The following is a 10,000-nucleotide window of genomic DNA, read 5'->3' on the forward strand; positions in this document are numbered from 1 at the left end:
CTCCCAAGAAGCTCATGATGGGAAGACTCTCATGAGACCTCCAGACTTGCCACTACCCCAAGGCCTTTCCACACCCCACCAAGTCCTTTCACTCACAATCCCCAGAGCCAAATGGTCTCTCCAACTGGGTTTGGATGCCTTGACACATCTTTTGGCAGGCGGCATTCAGTCACAAGTGAAGCACTGATAGTATCATGACCCTGGATTCTACAAGGACACCTGCATTTCCACTTTTACTGTGAACAGTTGTATCCAGGTTCTTATGTTTGCCAAGAAAGTCATTACCATCATAATAGCTGCAGATTTACTTTAAATGAATGAATGAACAAATGAGGGAGAAGGGAAATGGAGAAAGCAATTGAGAAAATAAATGGGGGAAAAAAGAGAAAGAGAGAGAGAGAAAGAAAGTAAAAGAAGTTTGTGTGAAGCAAGATGCCATCCCCCCAAAAAAGGGCAGCATGTTGGCTAGGGCAATTTTAGCCAATATGAGCACACAGGGCAGTTGTACAGCATGTCAACAAGGTGAAAGAGGCTTCCATGCTGTCCCTCCTGAGGCCTCTCCACTGGGGAAGGCTGAACTCTGTAGAAGGCTGATTTCAAATTCCGTGCATAAAAACTAATGAAGGACTAAAGAACTGGGATGATACTGCTGCTGCTGCAGATGTTTAGTGTCAGTGACAATGGATTAGGAAAAGACACAAAATAATAGAATCATTAATGCTGGAAAATACTTGTAAGATCTTAGAGTCAAACTGAGTTATGAAATAGTGAATGGAAACCACTTAAAGTCACCCCCCTTTACTTGGCTGACTGAGTCACCTTATCAGACCACATCAAACATTTCAATCTGGGAGTGGTTTGCCATGTGAAATATCTGCATGTTTACCACTTCTAAACATTGAAAGGAGAAGATCATGAGAAATTAAGGAACCCACCAGCAAGAAGCCAAATCTTAGAAGTCATTGGCATAGAGCATTGCAAAGGAGAGACTTGGGAGCATTTCAGAGTGAAAAGGGAAGGAAATCTGTATGAGATCAAATTATAAACACTCCAATCATGCCAGGTACCAAATTTAAGATATATATTTGACCAGAATAAAACACAGCATTCCATGAACACTGTGTGATATGACTAACCAAGAATTATTCTACTCAAAAAAAAACACAAGGCTTATTGATTTGGTAAAGTGTTTGACTATAGAGGTACTACATCAAAGCAGCGAAACATGAGATTTTTAACTCTTTAATACTCCCAGGTACTTCACTAATTGTTAATATAAAATATTTTGCTATAGTAAACTGGGCTTACCTCTAGTTTTATCTTTGTGGTATTATTTAGTAATTTATTCCTCACTTAGAGCTCACAGCTGAATAAATATCTCCTTCTAATGGATGAGTCTACATGGATCCACCTCCTTCTAACTCCCACACACACTCTTCAGAGAATTCTGCTAGTTAAGCAGAGTCCAGAAATTCATCCTGGATGAAAGCACCAGCCTTGTGCCCCATAGTTGGTTTATAAGGTGCTGCACCCACCCCCTTCCCAAAGATCTAATGGATCTGCTACCCTCCCCTCCCCAATAGGCTGATGGGCTTCAGCTGTAACAGGAGCCTGGAGGCATTCTCCATGCTCTTTATATCTGCCATATGACAAAAGGCTGAGAGAAGTCTGCTTGTTCAGCCTTGAGAAAAGAAAGGTTAGAGGAGACCTTATTACCATGTACCAGTACACAAAGTGTGGGTACTAGCATGATGGAGACTCCTTTTCATGAGGATTCCCCTGGAAAAGACATGGGCAATGGGTACAAGTTACTCTTGGGAAGATTCCTATTGGACTCCAGAAGAAGATGCTTCCCCATGAGAACAGTTGGACATTGGAATCATCTCCCAGGGGAGCTAGTGGATTCTCCTACACTTGGCAGTTTTAAGACTCAGCTTGACAGGGTGCTGGGCCACCTCATTTCAACTCTACTATCACCTAGACAGGTTGAACCAGATGATCCTTGGGGTCTCTTCTAATCTGGTATTCTGTGATTCTTTATGCAGAAGGGTGCATGAGCAAGTGCTGCAATTGTTCTGAAGCACATGAATTTCAGGGACTCTCCTGGAAATGATGCTTGATCACAGCAAATGGAAAATGGGATCATTTGCCTGTCTTCACTGGCTTAGTTTTTCAAAGGTATTTATCTACCTCAGCACCATATGAAATCGATGATGCTTCAGCAAACATCTGTAAGAGCAGGCATTCTGCACAACTTCTCTCCCATTTGTATTTGGCAGCTATCACCCAGCAGAAGAATATAATACTGTAATATTTTAGTGTAATATTTAGACAAATGGGATTTATAATGGGATCCTTAATATCACCTAACATAGCTTTTACAATGTTATTTCTCTCTTGTAGAATAAATTTAACACAAAATAGATCTTACTCCAAGTTTTGATCTCTCTGTATTGCCTGTGGATGTTAGGAAAAAAATACCTCATGTTAAAGGGGAAAAAAAAAAAAGTAAGTATCTCAACTAATAAAAATCTACCTCAAGTGAAACAGAATACTTCAACTAAAACCCAATAAAATAAAATAGAATATTACCTTACATTTAAAAAAAAAATACCCCCCAAATGTACCTCAAATAAGAGTTCTGAGGAGCCACAGTGCACTTACATATCTGAGTGGATGATCTCAAGATTGTCTCCTGACTAAGTCCTTTCTTTCTTCCCTTAATATTTGTATATGTTGGAAACCGTGCAATTAAAAAGATGAAACTCTTCAGCTCTAAACTGCAACTTTGAAGCTTATAAAAGACCAGGATAAAAAAAGCCCAGAAAATTAAGAAAGCATGGATGGTTGATTGCACCCTCCACCATCTTCCTCCACAAACACACATCCACAGCCACGGGACACTGAGCACAAGGAGCATGTTCTATTCCAACCTGTATCAGCATCAACAGACCTTCAACAAACATCAGCTGAAGACTCTAGATGTACCATGGAGCTTTTCTCATCCCACAACCTCACATTATTCAGTGAAAGTTTGTGGGTTTAAAGACCAATAGTCATCTCCAGTAGTTTATATTATACTCCAGTGAGTAACAACTACATTGACTAACCACTATTGTGGAAATGGAATCATAGCATCTTTCAGGCTGGAGAAGACCTTTAAGGTCATAGAGTTTGACCTTTAACCCATCACTACCAAGCACATTGCTAAACCATGACCCTCAGCACCAAATACCTTCCACATGCTTATGGAATGGATTTAAAGGCCTATTTAGAAACATTTGGTTTTGTTAAGATAGATAATGGACAATGTCTTAGGAATCACTGAAAAATAGCAGTGGACAACAAAATATTTTTAGAACAACTTTTGAGTCTTTTCCCTCAGCAAATTAAGTCCATTACAGTTCTGATAATAATTTCAAAATTGTACATGAGGCTTCAGGCCCACACCATCATGAAATACATGGGGAGAAACTTCTCTGCTGTGAGGGTGCTGGAGCACAGGACCAAGCTGTCCAGAGAAGTTGTGGAGTCTCCTTCTCTGGAGAGATTCCAAAGCCACCTGGACACTGTGATCCTGGGCAATCTGCTGTCAGAAACTCCAACGGGAGAGTTGGACTGGATGATCTCCAAAGGTCCCTTTCAACTCCCACCATGCTAGGATTCTGTGAAACTCACTTGGCCAAAGAAATGTGTCATAAGACATAGACTTCCCATCATTGACAGGCTGGACATGAAAACACCACCAGGCTTCTTCACCATAGTAGTATCAATGTAGTAAGCAGCAGCATAGAATCATAGAATCACAAACTGGCTTGGGTGGGAAGGGACCTTTAAAAGTCATCTAGTCCAACCCTCCTGCAGTCAGCAGGGACATCTGCAACTAGAACAGGTTGCTCAGAGCCCCAAACAACATGACCTGCAATGATTCCAGGGATGAGGCATCTACCACCTCTCTGGACAACCTGGACCAGGCTCTCACTACCCTCAGTGTCAAACATTTCTTCCTTCCTTCTCTCAAGTGTGAATCTCCCATTTTAAGTTCAACCCACCCCCACCTTGTCCTGTCAGAACAGGCCCTGCTCAAAAAGGTCCAAAACACAGTAATCTCATGATTTTTCTAATCCAGAGCTTCTGGGTAATTTCCTTATTTCCATTCAATGTCAGACTCAACACAAGGGCCATGACTTCATGGGGGCACATTTCTTTTCAGCTCAACAGCACTCTGATGAAGGTACAAATTAATGTAATGGGGATACTGGTGCAGGGATGTATCATGCAGAGCAGGAACCAGCCAAAACCAGACATTCAGCTGGATATCTTCCAATGCAACCCAGATTTCTGTTTGCTATCTTGCTTTCATAATATGAGAACAAGATGTATGTTTTCAGTGAAATATCTTATTTCCCCTCCTTCCACCTTTTTTTCTTTGATTTGAAACTTCAGGAAGTTTAGCCTGAGTGTTACAATCAGGCTCCAGCAATAATAAAAAAAAAACTAGCAATAAACCAAAATGTATAGAAATAAAAATGGAATTAGACACTTTAATATCCAGGAAACTGATTTGACTGGTTAACTATAACCTACATAGAGCACAGAGGGGAAAGAAAAAAAAAGAAGGGGATAAAAAAAAGGAGGAAAGGATTTCTTCCCCCTTCTCAGAGAAAACAAGGTAAAGGTCTTATTCAGCACTCAAATTTTCCTGATTATTACATGGAGCCAAGATGACCCTTTTGTCCTCTTTTTTTTAAGATGAATTGCCATGGCTTCAGCACTACATTTTGTCAGTTTGGGCACAGCAGAGTCAATACCTTCACCTTGACATGGAAACTTTGTGATTTATCAGTGCTGCCTGTGACTCAGTGCTACCATGAGCTGGCGAGGTGCAGCCACTCATGGCACTGGGAGCAGACTTTGGTCACAGCTACTTGGAAAAAAATAAAGCACTCTCTGATGATAGACAAATGTGTCTTGTTAGCAACAGCCAAAAAGCGCTTGACTTGTACTAATAACAAAAAGGCCATGTTGGTCACCGTGGGTCTAAAGACGAAGCACCCTGTCACTGCCTTGGTTGGGAAATTAGCAAATAATGTTCCTTTTCCTTGATAAATGGGTGACAGTTCTCTCTCACCAATCATTTTTTAACATTTTGATGCATGTCTATGATCCCGCTGGAGGAACAGAAAAGTTTACTGGCCCTCAATTTTCAGATGATGAATGGAACACTCTAAATGTGCGATTTCTGTATGAGGTATAGTTCATTTTAAGCAATTCTAGTAAATGGGTGTCACTGATTAGGACAAATAGTCTACTTGTGCAATAGCACAAATGGTATGTCTCATTCTTCTGGCCTCCTTTGAGACAGAAAAGAAAGGGGACAACAATGACCCTGATAAACCTGGAATTGCTACTGTTTAAAAAAGAGCTATTATATAATAGACATTATCCAACATGCTATTGACTTGATGCCACTAAATCATTCCTGGATGTTTAGCATCGCCCTATTAATTAAAAATGTATGTCATGCCAAAAAAAAAACTTCTTTATAAGGAATCTCCTTCCCTTTGACATTATTGTTTTAAGAAAAACATGTTTTACTTGCAGTTTAACATCTAATCAGAGGCCCTTTCTGCTTTTGACTCTTGAACGCTAACTTTGACTGACTTAGCAAGCCCTATCATGAAGCAAGGGCAGGAGCATTTGTTCTATCTGGATTTTTTTCCAGCTTGCTAACAACTGATTCTGACACAAGGTCTGATCAATAAATAACCAATACTGTAATAACAGCGACTGCAAGTTGCTTCAGGACTTAAAGAAGAAACTAAGCCACAAAAAAACCCCTAACAACCTAACAAAAAACCTCACAGAGGAAATGCAATATATATGAATTAGAAATGCTGAGGATTTCATTAAAATGAGTGTAACTCTACCTCTCTTTTTTTCTTTTTTTTTTTTTGAAGGCTTTCCAATAAAGTCCTCCATCCACTCTCTATATATATTTAGCACCAGATTTCATACTTAGGAGCAATAACTGCATAGGTACACAAAATAATCAGGTGCTTTAAATCTAACGAAGGCACTCGCATGTAGTTTAGCATAGTAAAAAATAGTATGATTTGTGAGAGGCAATTAACAATCATTTGCTCTGTGGATACAAGTAATTTGTTTAAAGAGCACTGACCTATGAGACAGCTAGTTTGTGTTGGCTGTGATGGAAGGGAGCTATTGACTCTAAACAGTGTAACAGCGCCATTGACAGAATCCCATTTGAATGCACACAAAAGATCTGGAAAATACTTGAGGAACGCACGATCTTTTGGGTGGGGGTGAACTGAGGGAAGCCAGCCAAAGTGGAGGGTTCTGTACTCAGGCAAAACTGAGCCAACAACTGAGAAATCTGGACAACATAGTGACTAAGAAGGGCTTCCCCCTCCCTTGGTTCTGTAAAAGGAGGGCTTCCCCCCCTTGGTGCTGTGCCAGCCCCAGCACCCAGCCATACTTCTTCAATGTAAATACTCTATCAGAAGGAAGACAAACTGTGAGCAGTTTGCTGCTTGAGTAATGGTTTCATAAGCTTAAAATTGAATGCACGCCTTTGTGCAAAATAATCATTTTTATGCTCGCATCCAGCAAATGCATTGCAGACCTGGGAATGGTTCCATGTATTCAGCATTCACGCTTTTCTCCACGTCTGCTTTGGGCATGTTTGCCATCGAATGCCAATACCTTGTGCAGCAACTGGGTAGAGCCTACTGCAAAGGATCGGCTGTCTCCTGACAGTTTGGGTCATTCCTGTAGCTGAGCGAACTAAGTCATCAAAAAACCCCACAAAAAACCAACCCCCCCCCCCAAAAAAAAAAGAAGTGAAAACATTAGGGTGAAAACAGCCAGCATGAAAAGTTCCCAGTGCCAAACAGCATTCTTTGAAACTGGTTTAATACACAACACGTCAAACTCCACTTCCTTTCTTTGCGGGGAAATCATTATGCAAAACGCATCACGAGAGAAAACAGTAACTCAGTGGCACAAATAAATGTAAACACAGGACTGCTGCTCATCTTAAAGTAAACCAACAGACTCTACGGAGCTTAGGATAGGTGGCCAAAGGTGCCATTTTATCTGCAACATGATTTCATTTCCAAGAGCACAACTTGCAGTTTGCCCTCATCAAACAACACCGCGGTGCTTATATTCTAATTAAAAAATAATCTCTGATATTTAATCAAGAAAACCTAGCAGGCTGCACCAGCAAAAAAATAAAAAGAACTGGGGCTGCAACCCTCAAAAACCACTCAGTTTGTGCAGGGAGACAGAGAATTTTTTCGCCTTACAAATGATGATTAAACAAGCAAATGACGCGCTGTTCGATACGTATTAAAACAAGTATTGCACCCCGTTATTAATTTACACTGTTCACTCTTAAATGCAGCAAATACCTCATTAATTTAATTTTAGGTGCCCACCAGTTTATATTGCATTTTACAGTCTAGAAGGCAATTTACTATTAACTGGCAATTACATACAGAATGATTGTTAATTCTGCTCCTAAGTGCTAGCTGCTTGAAAATTGTTATCTCTCTCTAATTTTTGACCTTCTTACAACAGGGGTGAGGTACGCTGGGAATACAAAGGACTAGTAGAGAAGAGCTGGACATGTCATTTGTGACTCATTCTTTTAATTCACCGTGCTAATCAACTGAACTGCCACAATCTCCCAAGGTAATTGTATCTTTATAATAGTTGAAAGCAGCGGGCAAAAAAGGCCTGGATAGATGGGGAAAGGCCTTGCCTCTGCCTGCTGAGCGACAGCGCACGCTCGCTTCTGTGTGAGGCTAATGGGGGCCTTTCAGAAAAATCTGGAACTTTCATATCTCCAGACCCTGACTGTTTAATGCCTCAACTTTTTCCCTTCACAAAGGCTTTGTGCACCACACTACACTCTTGTTTCATTATTCTGCAGCCTTGTTGCCCTATGGTCTACCTCATGCTGGGAAGGTTAAATGTTAGAGTGCCAAGCCAGACTGCAAGCATGGTGGGACACTGATGGGAAACAGATGCCCTGGGGATTCAGCCCCTCCCTCCTCCAGAGCTACATCATTTTCATTTTCTGAAATACAGTGAGACTTGGCTTGGCTCTCGATGGCAGCTGCAATTTCCAAAGTCTATCTCAGTCACCTTATCACTTCAGGATAAAAAGCAAAGCAGGCAGAAGTTTCTCGGCCAAGCAGACGCTGGTTTTATCTTGTTATTTTCTTTATTGCTGGGATACGGGTTTTGTTTCCCTCAGAAGATGTCTTAAATATATATTCCTGTTAAAGTGTTGTCATTAGTGTAACTTTACCACAATTTAATTCCAGTGGGAGAAGCTCCTGATATCCTCATGATTCTTTTAGAGCATCTTTGTTTCATGATAAGGACAAAAGACAACCCCAGGAAAGAAGACACATATGGATTTTCCTTACAATTTCATACAAATTTGCATTGACATGTTAGAGAGAAGTTCCAAACAGTCAAATTTGCAAAGCTGCACCTAAGAAATCAGTTGAAGACATTTCTGTAAAGCAGTTCTAAATTCCAGGACTCTACACCAAGAAGCCAGACCGTCATCTGGTTCAAATCTGCAGCGCTTCCCTCTGTGCGGTGGAACTGCACCAGCTCACAATAGCTAAATATCTGGAACTCAGTCTAAGGCTTTTAATTCATTCATTTTTTATTTTGCTGAGCACTTATCTTAGCTAGTCATGCCTGTCAGGACACTCTGCTGAAGCACTGCATGGACTAGGTTCATTTTTAAGCCTGTAACAGTGACTGGGTGCAGCCCCACCTTTGCAGCAGACCCTAAAACAAAGTCTGTTTTCCAGATATTGTTAGCACTAAAAGCCACCACGGTTGCCACCGTCCCATTTGGTAGCTCTGGCAAAAACCCAATCATAAAGATCAACAAGATGTAAATATTCTGCCCCTTCTCAGCCAGAAGTGAAGCAGCCAGGAGTGAACAGAGGCATTGGGTTTGCTCAGGTGGTGATTTCTTTGGGGATAGATGGAAGATAAGGAACCTCATCTGCTACCTTCTCTTGAAAGTTCATTTCAGCAACAGATCTTAGGCAGAAAACCATATCCACGATGCCTTAACTGTTTAAAAAGTCCCAGCTTAAAACTACCCAGGAACACACTTTTCCCATTAGATCTAAATTAATAGATAGAAACAGTTGCAGTCTAGTGGGAAAATATTCATCAAAACGCACATCATCTGCACATCATTTGCAATCTGCATTATCTACCCAACCAGCAGCAAGAGCTCTCCCTGCAGCCTGTCGAGTAAACAGTTAAAGGCTCTTTGTTTTCCAAAGAGAGATTGATTCATCAGATCAAATTTATTACCTAGAATCCTCATCCAAAAGCATGCTGAATTAAACTGCTGTTTCTCCCTTTCCCCTCCCAGCACCTCAGTTAAAGTCCTTGTGAAATGCCAGAAAAACTGCAACGCACATTTTAGACAAAAAGCCAAAAATACTTCAGCCCAGAGTAAGAACTTTCATACTAAAACCGCTGCTAACCACAAAGTTCCAACCTTTTCTTGTGCTCTTGTTAAAATCAACTGGATTTAAAAGAATTGGCACACATAAATCATTCCCAGGCTTGTGAGTTTGCAGCCCAACTTTCAGATAGAATTTTGAGAGCCAGGTCGTGAGTAAGGTTGGGTGAAGTTCTTTGGATCCAACAACAGCTTCTTGAACCGGTGCCTCAAAACTCCAATTGAACCTTTGGGGAAGTTCAAGAAGTTTCAGAAGGATAGCCTGAAAAATATTTTTCATCACTGAATACTCCATAACGCCTCTTTCTGTCAGGAGCAGCGTAGGAAATACCATTGTTAATCTATTTCTGGCCAAAATGAAAACAGGAAGTAACAAGCATCTTGTGAGAGAGCTTCATCCCATCAGACTTTGAGATATTTTTAAGACCCAAGAGGCTTGGACATCACCAGACCTCCTGGGTGCCC

General features: G+C 40.9%; 1 protein-coding gene across 11 annotated transcripts in view; it reads right to left on the reverse strand.

Moving 5' to 3' along the window:
* The window catches only part of EBF3 (EBF transcription factor 3), a 139,211-nt gene that overhangs the window by 27,404 nt on the left and 101,807 nt on the right, over positions 1 to 10,000 (reverse strand). The window lies entirely within an intron of this gene.

The sequence above is a fragment of the Melanerpes formicivorus genome, unplaced genomic scaffold (genome assembly GCF_026170545.1).
Source record: "Melanerpes formicivorus ecotype bairdi unplaced genomic scaffold, bMelFor1.0.p_v2 SCAF_6, whole genome shotgun sequence".
Lineage (NCBI taxonomy): Eukaryota > Metazoa > Chordata > Aves > Piciformes > Picidae > Melanerpes > Melanerpes formicivorus.